At 45.4% G+C, this 23,964-nt stretch overlaps 1 long non-coding RNA gene and 1 pseudogene across 1 annotated transcript; both read left to right on the top strand.

Moving 5' to 3' along the window:
• The window catches only part of LOC140723155 (uncharacterized), a 96,489-nt pseudogene extending 85,876 nt beyond the window's left edge, over window positions 1-10,613 (top strand).
• An 11,683-nt stretch (window positions 10,614-22,296) lies between these two features.
• On the top strand, window positions 22,297-23,636 carry LOC140723141 (uncharacterized). Its single transcript, XR_012097820.1, has 3 exons — window positions 22,297-22,642; window positions 23,023-23,149; window positions 23,471-23,636. It is a non-coding gene; the product is annotated as an uncharacterized lncRNA (long non-coding RNA).
• The last annotated feature ends 328 nt before the right edge of the window (window positions 23,637-23,964 follow it).

Genomic DNA, 23,964 nt, shown 5'->3' on the forward strand with positions numbered 1-23,964 from the left:
TAATCGACCAATATTGGTAAAAACTGTGTAGGAACACAAACCTGTCCCGCTGGGTGATCCAAAAACCTATGTTGGGGTCTTTCTGGCGCCCCATCTGGGACCACAGTTTTCACTCCTCCTCAGAGGCGTCCCCCTGAGAAGAACAAAACTTGATGTAGCTGTAGAGCGGTGAGTAAGTTGTTTACAAAGGTGGCATTACTAATGGGGTGGCCAGAGGAAGTCAGGAATCCCCATGTTCCCAGAGAGCCCTGTAGTCATGTACAATTCCAAATGTATAATGGGAGTCTGTGTAAACATTCCCACTTTAGTCTGTTGCTGGGATACAGGGATGAGTCAGAGCAAACAGCTCAGCCTTCTGGGCGGAGACAGCTGCTTCAAAAGATGCCTGCTTAATTACTTCACTGTCCATCACTCTCGCATCGTTTCCCTGCTGGATCCACAAAGGAGCTTCCATCCTCAGAAAACGTTGCCTCGGGATTGAGGGGATATTGCTAAATGGATGGGAGAGTCTGTCCTTCTTTCGTGGTGATCCAGACAGGGGGACAGTTGGTGCGACAGACTTCTCGGCCTGAAATTACACAGAGATGGGGTACAGCATCTTGGGATTGGACACTATTAAAAGGTTGTCTTACCAGATATTCCGTCTTCACCTCAGACTCCTTCCCGTATTGGACTAGACCCGCGGCCAAGTCTTGCCAGTCTCCCTCGGTGCTGGAGGCTTGTTTCGTTAGGGTGTAGGCCAGGAACCCTGGGCTCTTTGGCTTGAACCCAGTGCAAACCCTAATGGTGGTATGGGGAACTACCAGTTCTGTCTGTCGCCAAAGGAAATCTGGAAATTCGGCCAGTAATGCAATACCGTCTCTTCCTTTAACCTCTCTAATCACCATGACTGGGAACTTCTGTCCATCGAGGGGTGCATAATATTGGCTTTCCTCAGTGGCACACCCCATAGGGTCAAAGCACAGAGTCACATGAGGGTCGGCTGCTGGCAGAAGGAGTGGAGTCCAAATTAAGTGTCCTCCACTTGGGGGTCGGAAACTGGAGAAGCTGTCGGTTGTTCACCTGTCAAGGGTGACAGCATTGTCTGTGCAAAGAATCTCGACTTCCAACAGACAGAGCAAGTCTCTCCCTGCTAGATTACACCCCCGTCTGGTGGTGACTGTAAATGAAACCTCACACTGGCTCCCCTGGAATTCCACCTGCAGTGGCTGGGTAAGTGAATATGTACGTTCCGTGCCTTCAAACCCTGACAGAGTGATTATAACGTCTGATAGCTGGAATCCCTTTTCCGATACTATTTCCTGATCGAGAGTGGTTGTGGTTACCCTCATATCAATCATAAACGGAACTGGATTTCCAGCAACTTGCAATATTACATTGGGCTCTTCCTGAGGGTTGGCACTCATGGTTGGAAGCATCTTCTTGTCAATTTCTAAACGGGTTGTTGTCCCCACCTGTCCCTTGGTAGGTTTTTGCTCCCATTTCTGTTCCTCAGATATAGCCCGTTCGCATCCTTCTTCCCACTGAACATGTTCACTTTAAATATTAGTTCCCTTTGGGGTTGATCGAGATTCGAAAGTTGGGTCCTAATGATATGTCAAAGCTTGTTGCATTCGATTTCAGTCATTGTCAGGCCAATCCATATTATTTGTTTTAATCATGTTGGCTAACTTAGTTGGTAAGCATTGGAGCAGTAGGGCATTGAACTGGGGGGAGAGATTCCCATCATTAAAGTCTTGGTCTCCTGCGAAGGTGCCGTAGCAGGCCACAAATCGCTCTCAATAGTCTGGTCCCGATTCCCCAGGCTTAGGTTTGCATTCAGGTACTGCTGTTCAGGAGGATTTAAACTAATGTGGCAGGGGGATAGGAACAAGTGCAGAGAGACAGAGGGGTGCAAAATGAGAGTAGCAAAATTCCGTATCCACCGTCAACCCTTTAAGTATCATTTGCCAGTCTATCTTAGCTAATTCATATCTCATACCTTCAAAGCTACCCTTCTTTAAGTTCAGAACCTTTGTTTCTGAATTAACTATGTCACTCTCCATCTTAATGAAGAATTCCACCATATTATGGTCACTCTTGCCCAAGGGGCCTCGCACAACAAGATTGCTAACTAACCCTTCCTCTTTGCTCAATACCTAATGTGGAATTGCCTGCTCTCTAGTTGGTTCCTCAACATTCATATGCAATGGCAAGCATTTAAAGATTGCAAGGATGAAATACAACAAGTGTTCATCCAGTTTGGCAAAATAATAAACCAGGGAAGGTAGTGCACCCGTGGCTGACAGGGGAAACTAGGGATAGTATCAAGTCCAAAGAAGTAACATACAAATTAGCCAGAAAAAGTGGCACACCTGAGGACTGGGAGAAATTCAGAGTCCAGCAGAGGAGGACAATGGGATTAATTAGGAAAGTGAAAAAAGATTATGAGAGAAAGCTGGCAGGGATCATTAAAACTGACTGTAAAAGCTTTTATAGATAAGTGAAAAGAAAAAGATTGGTTAAGATAAATGTAGGTCCCTTACAGTTAGAATCAGGTGAATTGGTCATAGGGAACAAGGACATGGCAGACCAATTCAATAACTACTTCAGTTCTGTCTTCACTAAGGAGGACATAAATAATCTTCCGGAAATAGTAGAGGACCGAGGGTCTAGTGAGATGAAGGAACTGAGGGAAATACATGTTAGTAGAGAAGTGGTGTTAGGTAAATTGAAGGGATTAAAGGCAGATAAATTCCCAGGGCAAGATGGTCTGCATCCCAGAGTGCTTAAGAAATTAGCCCAAGAAATAGTGGATGCATTAGTGATAATTTTTCAAAACTCCTTAGATTCTGGATTACTTTCTGAGGATTGGAGGGTGGCTAATGTGACCTTACTTTTTTAAAAAATGTGGGAGAGAGAAACCGGGAAATTATAGATCGGTTAGCCTGACATCGGTGGTGGGGAAAATGCTAGAGTTGGTTGTGAAAATGTGATAACAGCACATTTGGAAAGAGGTGAAATAATCGGACAACGTCAGCATGGATTTGTGAAAGGAAAATCATGTCTGGAGAATCTTATAGAATTTTTTGAGGATGTAACTAGTAGGATGGATAGGGGAGAACAAGTGGATGTCGTATATTTGGATTTTCAAAAGTCTTTTGACAAGGTCCCACACAGGAGATTAGTGTGCAAATTTAAAGCACACAGTATTGGTGGTATGTTATTGATGTGGATAGAGAATAGGTTGGTAAACAGGAAGCAAAGAGTGGGAATAAATGGGACCTTTTCAGATTGGCAGGCAGTCAGCAGTGGGGTACTGCAAGGCTCAGTGCTGGGACCCCAGTTGTTTACAATATATATTAATGATTTAGACGAGGGAATTAAATGCAGCATCTCCAAGTTTGCGGATGACACGAAGCTTGGCGGCAGTGTTAGCTTTGAGGATGCTAAGAGGATGCAGGGTGACTTGGATAGGTTAGGTGAGTAGGCAAATTCATGGCAGATGCAATTTAATGTGGATAAATGTGAGGTTATTCACTTTGGTTGCAAGAACAGGAAAACAGATTATTATCTGAATGGCCAATTAGGAAAAGGGGAGGTGCAATGAGACCTGGGTGTCATTGTACACCAGTCATTGAAAGTGGGCATGCAGGTACAGCAGGCGGTGAAAAAGGCAAATGGTATGTTGGCATTCATAGCAAAAGGATTTGAGTACAGGAGCAGGGAGGTTCTACTGCTGTTATACAAGGCCCTGGTGAGGCCACAGCCGGAGTACTGTATGCAGTTTTGGTCCCCTAATCTGAGGAAAGACATTCTTGCCATAGAGGGAGTACAAAGAAGGTTCAACAGATTGATTCCTGGAATGGCAGGATTTTCATATGAAGAAAGACTGGATCGACTAGGCTTATACTCACTGGAATTTAGAAGATTGAGGGGGGATCCTATTGAAACATATAAAGTTCCAAAGGGATTGGACAGGCTAGATGCAGGAAGATTGTTTCCAATGTTGGGGGAGTCCAGAATGAGGGGTCACAGTTTATGGATAAAGGGGAAGCCTTTTAGGACCAAGATGAGGAAAAACTTCTTCACACACAGAGTGGTGAATCTGTGGAATTCTCTGCCACAGGAAACAGTTGAAGCCGGTTCATTGGCTATATTTAAGAGGGAGTTAGATATGGCCCTTGTGGCTAACGGGATCAGGGGTATGTAGAGAAAGCAGGTTCAAGGTTCTGAGTTGGATGATCAGGCATGATCATACTGAATGGCGGTGCAGGCTTGAAGGGCCTAATGGCCTACTCCTGCGCCTATTTTCTATGTTTCTATGTGTGGAAAATTAAAATCTCCCACAATCACAACCTTGTGCTTACTACAAATATCTGCTATCTCCTGACAAATTTCCTTCTCCAATTCTCGCTCCCAATTAGGTGGTTTATAATACACCCCTATAAGTGTTACTATACCTTCCCCATTCCTCAATTCCACCAAAATAGGCTCCCTAAATGAGCCCTGTAATCTATCCTGTCAAAGCACCGCTGTAGTATTTTCTCGGACAAGCATTGCAATACCTCCCCCTCTTGCCCTTCTGATTCTGTCACACCAGAAGCAACAAAATATTGGAATATTTAGTTGCCAATCACACCCCTCCTGCAACCATGTTTCACTAATAGATACAACATCATATTTCCAGTTATCAATCCATACTCTAAGCTCATCCACCTTTCTTAAAATGCTCCTAGCATTAAAATAGATGCATTCAAGAAACTTTCCACCTCTTCCTCTATGTTTATCCCTAACGGTGCAAATAACTTTATTATCTCTTTTTTTCCCTTCTCCCCTACACCTTCAGTCTGAGCGCTCCTATATCAGGGAGGAAGTTCAAATCATCTGTGTGTTAAAAGTTTAGCCATCATGTTGACTGAAGGCATCTGCAGGTTCATGAGGGACTGTTACTGTCAGATTCTGCAGTTCTTCTGGCGGCTCATCGCACCCAGGACTGAACCCTGGTCACTGAGCATTGGAGGAGTCTGTTCTGCTGATGTTAGCCTTAAACTAGACTGGCATTTAATATTGTGGATCTGTGAAAGATAAATCAGTTCAGTATCAAATCCCATGTCTCAGGTACTTACTGTCTCTACCACACTCACAATGTACACTAGAATTGCCACTCAGCCCATCTGATTCCTGCCCATGTTTCTGTTCCATATCAGTATATCAAACTCTATCCCTGCCGTTCCTCTCTCACCCTCCCTGAGATGACAGGTTGCAACTAGTCACCACTCCGTGGGATAGGAGATTTCCCGTGAATTTCATGGAAACATATAAATGCACAACACATTACTGATGCTTTGTCCCACATTGCTGTGCCGACCATGTATCTTACTCTAGAAGCTGCTTAGAATTACCCTGCCGCATAGCCACCTATTTTCCTAAGCTCCATGTACCTATCTGAGAGTCTCTTAAATGACCCTATTGTATCCGCCTCTACCACCGTCGCTGGCAGTGCATTCCACACACACTCCACTCTTTGCTTAAAAAACTTAGCTCTGACATCTCCTCTGTACCTACTTCCAAGCAGCTTAAACCCCCCCCCCCCCTCATGTTAGCTGTTTCAGCCCTAGGGAAAAAGCCTCTGGCTATCTACACGACCAATGCCTCTCATCATCTTATACACCTGCATGATTTTTTCCAGGGTGAATAAGACAATGAGCTCACTGTGGTTTTGACGTTCTCTCTCTCTGTCTTTGACGTCACAGTCCCGCCTCACTCAGGCACTTAAAGTAACACTCACAGTAAGCGAACCTGCTGTCTCGTAACACAATGCACCTCTAAAGTCTGACAGCAGACTAGCGAGTGAATCTTCGATGGTGCAGAGTCAGAAACCAAAGAGTTGCCAGCCTGAGTCAGGGCTTTGGGGCTCCAGAGAGAGATGGGGTCTAGAGTTTACCAGGAGGAGGAGGAATCAGACCAGCAGGATGTGGCTACAAAAGAAAGAAAAGAAACATTTGGAAACTGGTTGACCGAAATAATGGTGGTTAATTTCAGGCAGCAATTGTGGAGAGGAATAAAAAGACAACGTTTAGGCCGAGCCCCTTCAGCATGCCTAGCCTGTGTACTCCGCTGCTTAGTTGCTCTCTGAATTGCAGAGTTCCTCCAGCGTTTTGTGTGTGTGCGTCTCTGTATTCCCAGCAACTGCAGAATCTCCTGTGTTTTATATCTGCATTTTACTTTGGCATTAGATACACGTTGATATTGAGTATATTGTTTATGGGAGCCGCTTTCTACGTTAAAACAGCTGCAGATTTTTTCTATACACACTATAAAAAAAATGAGGTATGGACATTGAACCGGTGCTTGCAGAAATGGTTAATGGCACCGTGATTACCCAGAGGGCCATGCGTTAAGAATTTTGCCGGCGCTGAAGCGCCGATGAAATACACCAACATCAGGCTGAGGACGTCCCCGAGTATCACGCATGCGCGCAGTACACAGAAGGCCTTGAAAATGTCGGGTGCAGGTAAGACCGATTCTCCATGTTTTTATCTAAAACACCGACTTTGGGACAATTCCTGTGAAATCCGGACACCATGGCCAACAATCCCGGGACAGTCCTGCTCTTGTCCATGTCTCTCATTCCCACGATCCATACACGGGCCCAAGGGAGCTTCCGGCTTCTGAGTGAATGGGAACCGACGGATCTCTCAGACAGAGCTGAGCTCCGGCTATAATAAAGGCAAGGATTAGGAACTCAGAGAACAAAATCTTTTACATCACCAGTTGAGAAAATCACCTTTGTTCTATCTCCAATCACTAACAACAGAAAATCTGCAGATGCTGGAAATCCAAGCAACACTCACAAAATGCTGGAGGAATTCAGCATTAGTACTCTTTTCCATAGATGCTGCCTGGCCTGCTGAGTTCCTCCAGCATTTTGTGCCTGTTGCTTGTTCTACCTCCTCTTGTTCTGGACTTTTCTACCCATGAGAACATGTTTTGTCCCATTTTCTCTGGGTACTTAATGATATCAAACACCTTTGCCAGGGGAAGCAAGCAGCTTTCACATCCCAAATGTGCCAGGCTCTAATGAGACAGACTACTGCCCTTCCCTTCATATTCATTGGCATTGCCATCACTGAGTTCACCACTGTCAGTCATTGAGGGAGGCTTCAGGGCAATACAGAAACTGGTGATACTTGTGTGTATTCTGGTGTTGCAAAAGTTGCTGGAGAATTTGCAAGTGGGAAGAAGTGGAGTGATATTTGGAAATCTGACTTTTTAAAGCGTAACTTAGCAAGCAAACCACATATGGACAATATGTAAAAACTTTGGTGAGAAAATCCTTCATTACCCATTACAGGCCAGCTTCATAGGTTGTGTGAGAATGCAGATGAACTGGATCAAACCCAGAGGAGATCAATGTTCCTATCGACAGTGATTTGCCAGCTGTTAAAATGAATACCTCTCTATAAAAATTCACTGTGCACAACTTGTCACTGGGTAAAAAAAATACACAGTGCAAGATTTATGTACACACTGGTTATTACAAGTTAGAGGGGGTATTGGAGGGAAGATGGGGAGACCTGTAGTGTCCCTGATGCCCTCACATACAAGATGTGCATCCAGCTGCAGCTTGTAACCCTGCACTGTAAGGAGTTGGAACTTGAAACGCATATGGGAATTGATGGTCATTCCAGATACCAGCACTCTGCCCAGTCAGGAGATGATTTATCTTCCAACTTGGGTTTAACCTCACTGTAACAGTGTGATACCAAATCAAACCTTGGCAACTCAAGTGAGCTCATTTGAAATGTTGTCCTACACCCATTGATAGATTTTGTAAATCTTTTACAGGTTAAAAACGAGAAGGAATTTGTCTCCAGGAATCTCAAACACGACACGCCAGTTTTGTTGTCTCTGTCTAGATATTTAAGAAGTGGAGCAAGGGATTCAATTGACCATCCTTCCTGCTCAGACTGTGGGGAGGGATTCACTTGGTCATTTGAACATCTAGCAAGCCCGTCATCTTACAGAGGAGAAAGGCCTTTCACCTGCTCAGACAGTGGGAATGGATTCACTCGGTTATAACAATTGAAGGTACGTCAGCAAGTTCACACTGCGCTAGGCCATTCACCTGTTCTGTGTGTGAGAAAGGATTCTGTCAGGCATCCCACCTGTGGACACACCAGTCAGATCACACTGGACAGAGGCTGGTCATCTGCTGAATTTCGGGGAAGGGATTCTCTCGGTCATCTGACCTAATGGCACACCAGCGTGTTCACACCAGGGGGCGGCCATTCACCTGCACAGTCTGCGGGAAGGGATTCACTGCATCATCCAACCTACTGGTACATCAGCAAGTTCACACTGGGGAGAGGCCATTCACCTGCTCAGTCTGTGGGAAGAGATTCACTCAGTCATCCCACCTACAGAGTCATCAGCGAGTTCACACTGGGGAGAAGTCGTTCACCTGCTCAGACTGTGGGAAGAGTTTCACTCGGTCATCACGACTACTGGCACACCAGTCAGTTCATACTGGGGAGAAGCCATTCACCTGCTCACTCTGTGGGAAGGGATTCACTCAGTCATCCCACCTACTGAGACATCAGCGAGTTCACACTGGGGAGAGGCCCTTCACCTGCTCAGTCTGTAGGAAGGGATTCACTGAGTCATCCACCCTACAGAGTCATCAGCGAGTTCACACTGGGGAGAGGCCATACACATGTTCAGTCTGTGGGAAGAGATTCACTCATTCATCCCACCTACAGAATCATCAGCGAGTTCACACTGGGGAGAGGCCATTCACCTGCTCAGTCTGTGGGAAGGGGTTCAGTCAGTCATCTGACCTGCAGAGACATCAGAGACTTCACACTGGGGAGAAGTTGTTCACCTGCTCAGAATGTGGGAAGGGATTCATACTGTCATCCTACCTACAGAGACATCAGCGATTTCACACTGGGGAGAAACCATTCACCTGCTTACTCTGTGGGAAGGGATTCACTGAGTCATCCACCCTACAGAGACATCAGAGAGTTCACACTGGGGAGAAGCCGTTCACCTGCTCAGTCTGTGGGAAGAGATTCACTGATTCATCCCACCTACACAGTCATCAGCAAGTTCACACTGGGGAGAAGCCGTTCACCTGCTCAGACTGTGGGAAGAGTTTCACTCGGTCATCCCAACTACTGGCACACCAGTCAGTTCATACTGGGGTGAAGCCATACACCTGCTCAGTCTGTGGGAAGGGATTCACTCAGTCATCCACCCTACTGGTACATCAGCGAGTTCACACTGGGGAGAAGCCGTTCACCTGCTCAGACTGTGGGAAGGGATTCACTCATTCATCCAGCCTACAGAGTCATCAGCGAGTTCACACTGGGGAGAAGCCATTCACCTGCTCAGACTGTGGGAAGAGTTTCACTCGGTCATCCCACCTACAGAGACATCAGCGAGTTCACACTGGAGAGAAGCCGTTCACCTGCTCAGTCTGTGGGAAGAGATTCACTCGGTCATCCCACCTACAGAGACATCAGCGAGTTCACACTGGGGAGAAGCCGTTAATCTGCTCACTCTGTGGGAGGGGATTCACTCAGTCATCCCACCTACAGAATCAGCGAGTTCACACTGGGAAGAAGCCGTTCACCTGCTCAGACTGCGGGTAGAGTTTCACTCGATCATCCCAACTACTGGCACACCAGTCAGTTCACACTGGGGAGAAGCCATAGACCTGCTCAGTCTGTGGGAATGGATTCTCTGAGTCAATAAACATTACTGAGTCATCAGCGAGTTCATACTGGGGAGAAGCCATTCACCTGCTCAGTCTGTGGGAAGGGATTCATTCAGTCATCCCACCTACAGAATCATCAGCGAGTTCACACTGGGGAAAAGCCGTTCACCTGCTTAGACTATGGGATAGGATTCACTCAGTCATCACAACTACTAGCACACCAGTCAGTTCACAGTGGGGACTGGCCGTTGTTATGAATCCCTGGGTTTCCTTTGCTGTGGACTGTCATTTTAAGAGAGAGAGACAGAGATTAAGAAGGTGAATCAGTCTGACTTGCAGCTTGTTTACATCGCTCGCAGCTTGTTTAGTTTTAACTGAGGACACAGACACTCAGAGTCAGTTGGAGACGAAGGAGGAAAAATGGAAGGATCGAAACCAGAGAACTAGTGACCAAGGGTCACTGTTTAGAAGTTTCCTATGCCCTCAATGGTGGGTTAATTATCGATTCATGTACATCGAATGTGTGGTTGTCACATTGTTTGATCCATAGGAGTGGATCTGATTTGGGATATCCTGTGGAGACCACTTATGTGTTAACCCTTGCCTGGCTGTGGTGTGGTAGTTCACTTGAAGACGATACCCCTTGTGACAAGTCACTTTTGGTGATAATCAGTATGTGGATTTGGAATGATGACGGATAAAATCTACAGCGACTGTTCTTTCATTTTACAACCATGGAACCTGAGGAATTCTACATATTTGCCTTCTCTCGCTATTTACCCTGGATTACAAATCTCTCTCTCTTATCGCCTATTCTGTAGTTGAACTGAACTTTCATACTTTACCATCTTATCTTGTTTAAGTTGCATATTACAAGTAGATTCTAATAAAGACAGATTTAACATCAAAATCAGACTCCAGGTGTAGTCTATTGCTGCTGGCTTGTTTCTAAAGCATTCTGGTTCATAACAAATTTGGGACCTGCGTCTGGGATATGAACAAATTTGGGGGCTATTGATCGATGAATTATCGATTTGATTGGGGAAATCCCTTTTGATTTATTTGTGTGTGGAAATCAGCAGCAGTGGACATTTATAAATTTCTGGAAGCAACAACCCCTAAGGCATTAGGAAAAGCCAAAAAGAATGAATTGCTGACTGTTGCTACTGGGCTGAATCTTAAGCAGGTAAGGGGGTGTGAAGGACCAGGGCAAGCATAAAACTGGGAGAGGAGGTAAAGGTAAAACAATAGGGGTTATATTATAAAATATAGGCATCCACCCCCTTTTTCAGAGACTGGGATCCCTGGTTCAACCGGTAATGATGTGCATTTCAATGTGTTCACCTCTCAGTCCTCGATTCTCTAAATGAAAGGGTTATCACATTTGATCTTCCTTCATATGATGACCCAACCATTTCAGGGATCAGTCTGTTGAAACTTCATTGCACTCTCTATAACAAATACTCGCTAACCACTTTGTTAATCCTCTGTGCAAAAAATGTCCATCTTCCGCAGCCCCGTTTTGCCCCAACCAGTCACCTCCTACCCCTGTCATTGGCCCCACTTGCAGGTCAACCGTGTGCCGGTGTTTCCCCCCCAATGTGAATCCCTCTGCTCACCACCACCGTGGGCTCAGATTTTTCCACAGATTTCCACCGGGACAAACATCCTGTCCGCCCCCTCTCACATCATCTTCACCCGTTCAATAAAATCCCTCCTCTCCCTCCCCAGGGAACTGGCATCAAACCGACGGGCCGAGCAGTCTCCTCCTACCTCTCGGTGACACATCAGACTCCGGCCGCAGAAGACGCTTCACAAATGCCCCAACTTCCCTTGGAGGGAAATGGAAATAAATCAAAAAACGGAGATTTACTCCGCTGTGATATGGAGTTTGAGGCCGGAGCGGGAGGCGAACTCAGTGGGGGTAAGGCCCTCTGGACTTGGTGGTAACAAGTGATTGACATTGCTTTGCACCAATGGGAATTGCGCAGACCCTGAATCCTCTGTTGACAGCAGTGGGGAAGGGTTCGTCACGTGATTATTAGCCCAGCTATTAAACTGATAAAGCCTGAGCTTACCAGCGCATGGATGACGTAAGACGCTGTGCACGTAAGGGCAGATCCCGGTATGGGAAGCCCATGCCTGACGTCAGGCGCGATGGGGTCTGTGTGACGTCACCTGTGGGGATGCACTCACATTTAAATGCACCTTAATGTGCGTTTCTTATGATTTCAGAGGGAAAACAACATTAATCACCGGTTTCGTAACTGAATCCAGTGTTGTGAGATGTAAAGTCCCCTGTTAAGTGTCCGGCTGTGCCGTGTTGTTTGGGGGCTATTGATCGATTAATTATCGTTTTGATTAGGCATATCCCTTTTGATTTATTTGTGTGTGGAAATCAGCAGCAGTGGATATTGATAAATTTCTGTAGGGTGGATGTCTGAGTGAATCCCTTCCCACGTACTTCCTCATCCAAGTCATCCACTCTTGGTCTTCCTGGAATCATTCTTTGAAACTTCTCTGGACCCATTCCAATACAAGCACATCCTTTGCTCAGATAATAAGTCGGAAGTACAGGTCGGAATCTGCTCACCATACACCAACAGTGATCTGCCCAATGCGTTATAAAGCTATAGTATCGCATCCTTGCTCTTATATTGCTAACATTGCAGTTGTCATCCTTAATCAACTCCATCTGCAAGCAAACCTTTAGCGCCTCTTGCTCAAGGACTCACAAGCACTTATGCACCTCTAATTTTCTCAGGTTTCTCCCATTTATTTTTCTACGCCCAATTACTTCTACCAAATGTACATGACATGCATACACTGTATTTCAACTGCTACTTTGCTGGCATTCTCCCGACCTATCGAAGTCCTTCTGCAGACTCCCGCTTTGCTCTAAACTACCTGTCCCGTACCTATCTTTGTATCAACTGCAATGTTCGTCACCAAGGTATCAATTCCGTCATCCATATCATTCAGATTTAACGTGAAACGATGCGGTCTCAATACTGACCCCTGCAGAACAGCATTAGTTACCGACAGCAAAACAGAATTGCCCACATTATTATGACTCTTTCTCCCTTGTCAGTACAGGTTTCTTTCCTGTAATTCCATGAGCTGTGATCCTGTTCAGCAGCCTCACGTGCAGCACCTTAGAAACATAGAAACCCTGCAGCACGTTACAGGCCCTTTGGCTCACAAAGCGATGCCGAACATGTCCTTGCTCTAGAAATGCCAAGGGTTACCTACAGTTCTCTATTTTTCTCAGCTCCGTGTACCTATCCAGGAGTCTCTTAAAAGACCCTATCCTGTCCGCCTCCACCACGATAGGTGGGAAAGCCTCTGACTATCCAGACGATCAATGTCTCTCATTTTCTTGTACACCTCTATCAGGTCACCTCTCATCCTCCATCACTCCAAGGAGAAAAGACTAAGTTCACTCAACCTATTCTCAAAAGGCATGCTCCCCTATCCAAACAACATCCTCGTAAATCTCCTCAGCACCCTTTCTATGGCTTCCACATCCTTCCTGTAGTTTGGCGACCAGAACTGAGCAGAGTACTCCAAGTGGGGTCTGACCAAAGTCCTATATAGCTGCAACATTACACCTCGGCTTTTAAACTCAAGCCTGCAGTTGATTAAGGCCAATGCACAGTATGGCTTCTTAACCACAGAACCAACCTACATAGCAGCTTTGAGCGTCCTATGGACTCCGTCCCCAAGATCCCTCTGTTCCTCCACTGCCAAGAGGCTTACCATTAATACTATATTCTATCATATTTGACCGAAGAAAATGAACCACATCACACTTCTCGGGGTTGAACTTCATTTGCCATTTCTCAGCCCAGGTTTGCAGACTATCAATATCTCCCCGCAACCTAACCCAACCTTTGTGTCATCAGCAAATTTACTAACTCGTACCTCCACTTCCTCATCCAGGCCATTTATAAAAGTCACGAACGGTAGGGGCCCCAGAACAGATCCCTGAAGCAGACCACTGGTCACCGACCTCCATGCAGAATATGACCAGTCTACAACCACTCTTTGTCTTCTGTGAGCAAGCCAGTTCTGGATGCACAAAGCAATGTGCCCTTGGATCCCATGCCTCCTTACTTTCTCAATCAGCCTTGCATGGGGTACCTTGTTGAAGATCATCTGAAAATCCAAGCAAACAACATACACTGCCTCTGCTTTATCTATCTTGCCTGTTATTTCCGCAAAGTATTCCAAAAGATTTGTCAGTCAAGATTTCCTCGAAAGAATCCGGCTGACTGCACCGAGCTGCCAGACAAGGGGCAGGGACGATTGTAATCTAAGAGAAGTTTGCTTAGGTCACTGGATGAGAAGCATATGGAGGGCTATGGTCCAGGTGGAAGTTGTTGGAACTCGGAAGATTAATGCTTTATCACGGACTAGACTGGCCGAATGGCATTTTCCTGTGTTGTAGTGTTTTATGACTCTAATGCCTTCACAATCTCTTCAGCTACTTCTTTCTGAACTCTGCGGTGTCTTATCTACCTTCAGGCCTTTCAGCTTCAAAAACACCTCTCCTTGGTAAAAGCATGTATCCTCACTTCTGCCCCAGGTACTGCTGAATGTTTGGCATTTATGTAATAAATTTAATGACACAACTGTAGTGGGTGACTTCAATCTGCAGGAGGATTGGGAAAGTCAGATTGGCGTGAGATCGCAAAAGAGGGGATGTATTGAATGCAAACGAAATGGCTTTTTAGAGCAGCTGATGGTTGAGCCTACTCGGGGAACTGCTATCTTAGATTGGGTGTTGTGTAATAATCCAGATCTTATGAGGGGGGTTAATGTAAAGGAACCATTAGAAGGCAGTGATCATAATATGATTGAATTCCTACTGCAATTTGTGAGGGAGAAGCACAGGCAAGATGCATAGTATCTCAATGGAATGAAAGGGAATTTCAGAGGCGTGAGAGAGGTGATTCCCCAGGTGGATTGGAGAAGGATGCTGGTGGAGATGACGCTAGAGCAGAAATTGCTGACGTTTCTGGGAATAGTTCATAATGTACAGGATAGATATGTCCCACAGACATAGTTCTCAAACAGCGGGGCTAGGCTATCGTGGCTGACAAAGGAAGTTAAGGACTGTATAAAAGCATATAAGGTATTAAAAGTGAGTAGTAGGTTGGATAATTGGGTAGCTTTTAACATCCAACAACCGGCACATTTAAAATAAAAGCTATAAGGGGAAAGGTGAAATATGACAGCAAACTATACAATAATATAAGCCAGTTATAAAAATATACGAAAGGGAGGCGAGAGTTGATATTGGACCACTGGAAAATGATGCTCATGGGGTACAAATGGGGAAGAGATGGTAGATGAACTTGATAGGTACTTTGCATCCATCTTGTCTGTGGAAGACACCACCAGTGTGCCAGAGATCCGTGAGTGTCAGGGAACAGGAGTGAGTGTCATTGCTATTACAAAGGAAAACGTGCTAGGCCAACTCAGGTTCTTAAAGTGGATAAGTCACCTGGACCAGATGGACTACATCCCAAAATTCCTGAGAGAGGTTGCTGGAGAGATAACAGATGCATCGGTCATGACACGTCAAGAATCACTTGATCCTGGCATAGTCCTGGGGGACAGGAAGATTGCAAATGTCAATCCACTCTTTGAGAAGGGAGGAAGGCAAAGTAAAGCAAATTCTAGTCCAGTAGGCCTAACCTCAGTGGCTGGGAAAGCGTGGAGTCATGATAACAGTTGAGGTTTTGGGGTACTAGGAGACTAATGATATAATAAGACAAAGCCAGCATAGGTTCTGTAGAAGGAAATCTTGCCTGACAAGTCTGTTACAGATCTTCGAGGAAGTCATAAGCAGGATGGACAAACGAGAGGCAGTGGATATCATTTACTTGGATTTTCAGAAAGCATCTGATAAGGTGTCACACATGAAACTGCTTAACAGGATAAAAGTCAGAAGTAATACTGGCATGGATAGAGGAATGGCTGACAGCCAAGAGGCAGTGAGTGGGAATAAAAGGGGCCTTTTCTGTTTGGCCAGCAGTGACTTGTGGTCTTCAGGGGTCAGTATTCGGTCCGCTACTTCTCACATGGTTTGTCAGTGATCTGGATAATGGAACCGATGGGGTTGTGTTGCTCAGACTGCGGGAAGAGATTCACCACATCATCTCACCTAGTGACTCACCAGTCAGTTCACACTGCAGTGAGAGATTTCACCTGTTCAGTCTGTGGGAAGAGATTCACTCAGTCATCTAACCTACAGAGACACCATCATGTTCACACTGGGGAGAAGCTGTTCACCTGCCCAGACTGTGGGAATGGATTCACTCGATCTTTCAACCTACAGAGTCACCAGCGAGTTCACACTGGGGAGAGGCTGTTCGCCTACTCAGACTGTGGACAGGGATTCACCAAATCATCTCACCTAGTGACTCACCAGTCAGTTCACACAGCAGAGAGGGATTTCATCCGCTCAGATTGTGAGAAGGGATTCACTCAGTCATCTGATCTGCTGGCATACAAATGAGTTCCACAGGGGAGAGGCCTTCGACCTGTGAATGTGGGAAGGCATTCACACGATCATCTCATCTATTAAAACACCAGCGAGTTCACATCACTTAGAGGCCGATCGTCCGCTCAGACTTTGGGAAGAGATTCTCTCAAACGTCTCCACCAAGGCTGCATCATTGTGTTCCACTGGGGAGAGGCCGTTCACCTGCTGTGAATATGGGAAGGGATTCACTCAGTAATCTAACCTTGTAACACACGACCGGGTTCACATTGGGGAGAAAGTTTCAATAAGCTGTAGGCTGGATATTTGCCCATACCCGTTGCTGAATGCAATTTCGACAGTGACTGGGGGAGTCTAGTACAAGAGGGCATGACTTAAGGTTTACAGGGCGCCCATTCAGAACAGAGATGCGGAGAATTTTTTTTAGTCAGAGGGTGGTGAATCTGTGACATTTGTTGCCACGGGTAGCAGTGGAGGCCAAGTCATTGGGTGTGTTTAAGGCAGAGATTGATAGGTATTTGAGTAGTCAGGGCATCAAATGTGGGGGAATTGGACTAAAGGGCAGATTGGATCAGCTCATGATGAAATGGTGGAGCAGACTCGATGGGCCAAATGGCCGATTCTGCTCCTGTGTCTTATGGTCTTATGTCATTTTCTTTCTCATGTGCGTTATTCCTTTTCCTCCTTCTGTCCAAGGTAATGTTAATCTCAGTGGGTTTGAGTGTAAATATTCTTTTCTAAACTTGTCATTTCAGTTCTTACTTATCTTTGTAAATTTTACTGATTGAAATGGGACTAAGATATTTTCATTAAAAAAAAGTCAATGTCGGTATTGATGGAAGTGTTTATTGCCTTTGTTGTATTTGTTAACTACTGAGCTCTGTTCGGCAGTTTTTTAAAGCCTTGAAATAAATTTTGTCAAAGGTTTTCCCAATATTGCACTACTTTCTGTTGTCTTTGCTTGTTGATTTTTCAGATACGTGGTTATCACGAGTCCTGGTGAAGGGTCATGGCCGGAAATGTTGATTCCCATCCATAGATGCTGCCTGACCTGCTGAGCTCCTCCAGCATTTTGTGTGAATTTCTCTCGATTTGTTGCATCTGCAGGTCTTCCTGTTTCCCAAATATATATATGTTTAGTGAAATAACAAGCCGGCCGTGGGGTTGTGTGGCTCTGTTGGTAAAATATTAAATAAAATCATTAGATAAGAGGTGGCATAGGGTTGGGCAGTGTGGAATCTGTGGGTAGTATTAAGGAACAGCAAATGTACAAAAAAATCCTTGATGGGAATTGTATAGTGACCCCAAAACAGTAGTAAGTATGTGGTCCACAAATTACAATGAGAGATAGAAAATGAGTGCCAAAAGGGGCAATGTTACAATAGTCATGGGGGATTGTCATGCAGGAGATTAGGAAAATCAGGATGGTGTTGGTCTCAAGAGGAGGAATTCCTAGAATGCCTACAAGAAGCATTTTTTTTAGAGCAGCTCGTGGTTGAGCCCACTTGGGGATCAGATATTCTGGATTGGGTGCTGTAATGAACCGGAATTAATTAGGTCACTTGAGTTCAAGGAACCCTTCGGGACAAGTGATCTTCATATGATCAAATTCACCCCGACATTACAGAAGGAGAAACTAAAGTCAGATATGAATAAAAAGAGAATTAGAGAGGCCTGAGAGAAAAATTGGTCAAAATTGATTTGGAAAGAACACGGGCAGGGATGAAAACAGAGCAGCAATGGCTGGAATTTCTGGAAGCAATCTGGAAGTGACGGGATATACACATCACAAAGAGGAAGTAGTATTCTTAAGGTAAGGTGACAAAACCGTAGCTGCTAAGAGAAACCAAAGACAACATAAAGACCAAAGAGGGCACAGAACAAAAATTACTAGGCAGTTAGAGAATTGGGAAGTTTTAAAAATGAACAGAATGCAACCAAAACCATTAAGAAGGAAGAGATGAGATACATAGATGAGCTAGCCAGTAATATTAAAGAGGATACCATTTTTAATTTCAGGTACATATTGTGTAAAAGAGAGACAGAAATGGATACCAAACCACTGGAGAATGATGCTGGAGAGGGAATAATGGGGTGAGGGTGAAAGGTGATGGCTGATGAACTGAATAAGTATTGTACTCACTCTTATCTGTGGAAGGCACTGGCAGGAATATGGAAGTCCCAAATGTCAGTGGTCAGAATGTGTAAAGTTACGTTACTCGGGAGTAAGTAGAAGGGAAGGCAATGGGCTGTGAATTTTTTTTTTGCTCTAAGGAGAAATCGATATTCATGCCTTCAGGTTGGAGCTACGCAGGTGGAATATGATGTGTTTCTCTTCAACCCTGAGGCTGTCAAGTGGAGCAACTCCAGCCATTGCTATTCTGCCATCATCCCTGCCAGTGTCCCCTTCCAATCAACTTTGGTAAGCTCTTCTCCAGTGCCTCCGTAGTTCCCCTCACTCCACTAATAATGATGCATCTTGTTTTACCTTTCCCCTCTCAAAGTGAAGGGTGGATTCAGTCATGTTATTATCACTGTATCCACATGCTCCCTTTACCAAAAGCTCCCCAATCAAATTTGGTTCATTCCAGAATTAACTTTTCCCTAGTGGGCACAATCGCAAAGGGAAGGTAGGTCACATCCGGAATTTTCAATTTAGCGGGCGATTTCCTCTGACGTATTGGGAAATCATGTAGGAGGATAGTTACAGCAATGGCTTGCCATTGTTGTATTTGCCTTCTGCCGGGTGAGATTTTATTTTAAGAGATCAACAGCTCTTAACCCAGCACAGATGGGTGCCGGCTGGATTCAAACTCAGGACCTCCCGCCACTGATGCCACTACGCCACCAGCCAGCTGCATAATTCCAAGCTGTTCTAAAAGGCATCTCATTGGTATTTTCCAAATTCCCTCTCCTGAGATCAAGCACCGATCTAATTTTCACAATCTACCTCCTCCCATCCCACTCATGGACTATTTGTCTCACTCCCATCGGGGGTAGATACGCAGCGTCTTCACCAGGACTACCAGCCTCTGGGACAGCTACTTTTCCCAAGCAGTAAAGCTGATAAATATCTCTACCCTCTAACCCACCCTTCCACAACACCAAACACCTCTATCATTTCCTGTCTGTCATCTTATATGCAGGCATCCTATGCGAGCGTCACTTTATGAACATACAATCAATCCGTGCACAGTATATAAGCAGTGGATATATGTTGTTACTGTTGTGTTTCTGTGCTGCATTGGAACCGGAGTAATAATTATTTCGACCTCATTTACACGTGTCTGCTGGAAATGGAATTAAACAACCCTGAATCTTGAAGAAACATTTCAGCAGCTGCAGCGTCACATTTCTGTCTCTCAGCGTTATTGCGGCAGAGCGCCACCTGGTGACAATGGATTCCACAAATCAGGGGGTCCTGTTATTGTGGTAAATCACCACGATAAGAATGGGTGTAGGGGCTGGACGCCAACTGCAAGTGGATGAAGTGCCAGAGATGCCCCTAACCTCTCTCCTCACCACTAGTCAGAGTCCCAAACAGTCCTTCCATATGAGGCAACTTTTCGACATCGTGACTGTTGGGGGCATCCATCGTTTCCAGTTTTCCAGGTGTGGCCTCCTCGACATTACTGAGACCCGCTGTTGTCTCTGCATCCTGCACTCTGTCCCGATGAAATTCTGCAGATGTTGGAGATGCAGAGTAACATACACAAAATGTTGGAGGAAGTCAGGAGGTCTGGTAGCTTCTATAGAGGGGGTAAAGCCAAAGAGAGATTTCCTGCCGAGACCCTTCATCAGGACTGGAAGTGGGGAGAAGCCGGAATAAGATGGTGTGGGGAGTGGAAAGAGTCCAAGCTGGTAGGTGATAGGTGAAACCAGATAAGAGTGAAGGTGAGTGGGTGGGGGAGGTGGGAGATGAAGCGAGACGCTGTGAGGTGGTAGGTGGAAAATGCAAAGGGCTGAAAAGGAGGAAACTGATAGGAGAGGAGAGCGGACAATGGGGAAGTAAAGGGAAACCAGAGGGAGACGATCCTCAGTGGAGAAGAGAGAAGTGAAGAGACAGAATGGAAGAGACTGGCGTGTGGGTTGATGAAATGAAAACGTGGAGATAGAAGTTAAAGATATCGATGTTCATGCCATTGAGGTGTAAACTACCCGGATGTAATATGAGTTGTTGCTCCTCCAACCTGAGAGTGCACTCATCGTGTTAGTTAAACAATGAAACGGAAGGGAGAGTGGATTAATAGTTTTCCCCTGGGATCCCTATTAACTCAATCCTCTCTCACCTTAAACCAGTCCTCTCTGGTTGTTGATTCCACAAAAATGGGGTAAAAGAAAAAAATAAACATAGAAAACCTACAGCATAATACAGGCCCTTCGGCCCACAAAGTTGTGCTGAGCATGTACCTAAATTAGAATTTACGAGGGTTACCCATAGCCCTCTATTTTTCTAAGCTCCATGTACCTATCCAGTAGTCTCGTAAATGACCCTATCGTATCCGGCAGCAGCCTGCAGCACATTCCACACACTCACAACTCTGAGTAAAAAACTTACCCAGGACATCTCCTCTGTACCTGCTCCCAAGCACATTAAACCAGTGCCCTCTGTGGCAGCCATTTTAGCCCTGAGGAAAAGCCGCTGACTATCTACACGATCAATGCCTCTCATCATCAGTTTGCTGATATATAACATTGAGGAGGTGGGATAAAAGGCGGACTGAGGATGACCCAGATGGGAGATGTATATCACTGAAGCGGGGTTGGGTGGTGTGAGGAGACTGGACAGAGGTTGAACAAGATGAGCAGATGGAACCAGGTGGGAGAAGGTATCAAGGACAATCACTGATGGTCCTCCAGCAACACACAGAAACTGAATGAATAGTACATACTATTGTATAAAAGATTCTAAAATGACAGAATTAGCAAAAATAACAAAAACTTTGCCAGATATACTTTGACCCTCACCAAAATTATATCAACACACCATAGGAAGTTTCCCATCCGGACACATCACGCTTTGCATGGTAACTACTTCGCCCGTGACTGCGAGGAACTGCAAAGTCCTTTGGATCCAGATCAACACATCACAGAAACCATTCTCCCCCCTAGACTTCCCAGTCCCTCGGTAAAGCAGGCAGTGAAATCAAAGATCCCCACAACCTGGAACGTTCTCCTTTCTCACCCACCCCAGTCCGGGAGAAGACACAACAGCCATAACGCTCCAGGACAAATGTGAGGAGCCTCAGGAAGCGAGGCGAGTTCGGGGGAAGTTAACGGGACTCAGTGGCCAACATCAGATTTCCCAACACAACATGGAGGATGCGTGACCGCCCACCTGGAGATTGTGAACATGCACAAAGAGATCGTTACATCTGCGGTTAAATGGGAGGGGCAAATGAGATCACGTGACCGGTGGGGTCTAACATCCCAGGCATAGACTCCAGCTCCCCAGCATTCTGTGGAAATAAACAGACGCCCCTCACATCTCCTCTCACCTTAAATGTATTCGACATTTCAAAACCCAGGAAAAATATATCGTCTGTCCACTCTATCTATTCCTCTCGTAATCTGAAAAACGTCCATCCAGTCTCACCCCAGCCTGCGCCGCTCTGGAGAAAACAACACAAGTTTGTCCAGCCTCTTGTTATAGCTCATGCCCTCTAATCCAGGCAGTGTCCTGGTAAACCTCTTCTCCGCCCTCTCCAAAGCCCCGACATCCTTCCGAGAATGGGGGCGACCAGAACTGTATGAAACACTCCAGATGTGGTCTAACTAGTTTTACAAAGCTGCAACACAACTTCATGACTTTTGAACTCAGTGCTTCAACTAATAAAGACAACCGTGCCATTTGCCTTCTTAACCACCCGATCAATCTGTGCAGTCTCTTTCAGGGAGAGATGAACTTGGAGTCTAAGATCCCTCTGATAATCGACACTGTTCAGGGTTTTGCATTTAACACTGTACTGTCTCATACATTCAGGGGTGCAGTGCTACCAGAGCTCACCGGAGAGCCGTTCCGACACCTCTGTAAAAAAGTCAAAATAAACAAGCACGGAATTTAACAACCCCGGATATTAAATAGAGGGAATTTTACGGAAGCGGGGTTGTTGGCTGGTGGGGAAAAATACCACTAATAACATTAGGATATTTGATCGTTTTTGGTGAAATCCTGGAGCTGTGACTGTTTTTAATTTAGGTACTTGTGAAATTCCTTCTCACTCGACCCGTTATCCAAGGAAGCTGGGGAATACCTGTACACAAATGCGAGCATTTTTCCGCTCTTTCCAATTTGTACCATTGGATACCAGGAAGGAGCTATATTAAGCACGGAATGAGCATCGAAACCTATGTTTAAGAGTCGAAAATAATGAAACAAAAATTCACTGCTCGCTCATCTTCGGCCTGATTTTGATGAAATATTCAAGGTAATCATCCAAAATCCTCTTCTACACCTGGATAAATTTAGTTTTGTTTTGGAAGCCAAATGGAAAAAAAAAATTCTAGGCTACAAGCTAGTTTTACGTCATTTCATATCATTAGTAGCTGATTAACTCCTTGGCCTCGCTCCACCAACTGTAGTTGATTGAAAAGAGGCTCTTTTTCTCTTTGTGTTGACAGGAAAAAGAGTAATTTAGTGAGGCAATGAACGAGATGAAATGCATTTCCAAATCTCCCAAATGGTTGATCTCCTCCCATTAACATTTGCCACTTCCACAATACAATATTTTCTATTCGTATATTGCGATAATAATTTATGTAAAGATTCAAGCTTCTTTAACTTTTTATATATTTAAACACTGAACAGGATGTACAAAGTTCGAACCATGTAACACCTGACGTGTGAGGATATTTTGAGTATCGACACTCACAGGTACACTTCAATATATTGAGAAAGGGATGGAGCAGTGGACCCAGAGTGAAGTGATAAGCAGGTGAGAGGACGTACAAAGACAGAGAGGATGAGAGGGAGTGGGAGGGAGGGGTGTGAGGTAAATTTGTTCACCGGAAGGGGAAATCGATATTCATGCCATCAGGTTGGGTGGGGGCACCCAGACGGAATATAAGTTGCTGATCCTGCACCCTGAGGGTGGCCTCATCTTGGCAAGGGATGGGATGACACGTCGGAACGGGAATGGGAATCGGAATTGAAATGTTTGGACACCGGGAAGTCCCGCTCGGAGTGGAGAGTTCAAAGGTTAATTTATTATCAAAGCAGGTATTCATAAATAACGCTGAGTTTTTTTCTTCTCCAGAGAACCACGAAACAATGAAAGCATGAAAGTCGTTCAGAGAGAGAAAAAAATGAAACTCCCTCCCCACCCCCCGCATCAAAAAGGACGGCATCCCGATCATCAACCCCCAAAACCCACCCCTCCCGCACAAAAGGGTAGAAAAATATCGACACCCGTTAAAAAACATTCCTACCCGACACAACTGCGGAGCAGCCGGTGTCACCAGTGTCGATGCGGCCGCATCGGGAGCAGCGGACACAACAGGCAACCCCGGAAGATTCACAGGTGAAGTGTCGCCTCACCTGGAAGGATGTTTGGACAACGGAGAGAGTTCAACAGTCCGGCCCTTTCACTGTGACACCCCGAACTCCACATCAAATCCGTCCAAACGAATCTGGGCGAACTTTAATGACCAATAAATATAATTCCTCTCAGCGATCAGCTGTCTGAGTGATTCCCTGACTCTGAGAGGAAGGGGTATCTATGGTCCACACTGTCAGGGTGTTGAGTTTACC

Source organism: Hemitrygon akajei, unplaced genomic scaffold (genome assembly GCF_048418815.1).
Source record: "Hemitrygon akajei unplaced genomic scaffold, sHemAka1.3 Scf000102, whole genome shotgun sequence".
Classification (NCBI taxonomy): domain Eukaryota; kingdom Metazoa; phylum Chordata; class Chondrichthyes; order Myliobatiformes; family Dasyatidae; genus Hemitrygon; species Hemitrygon akajei.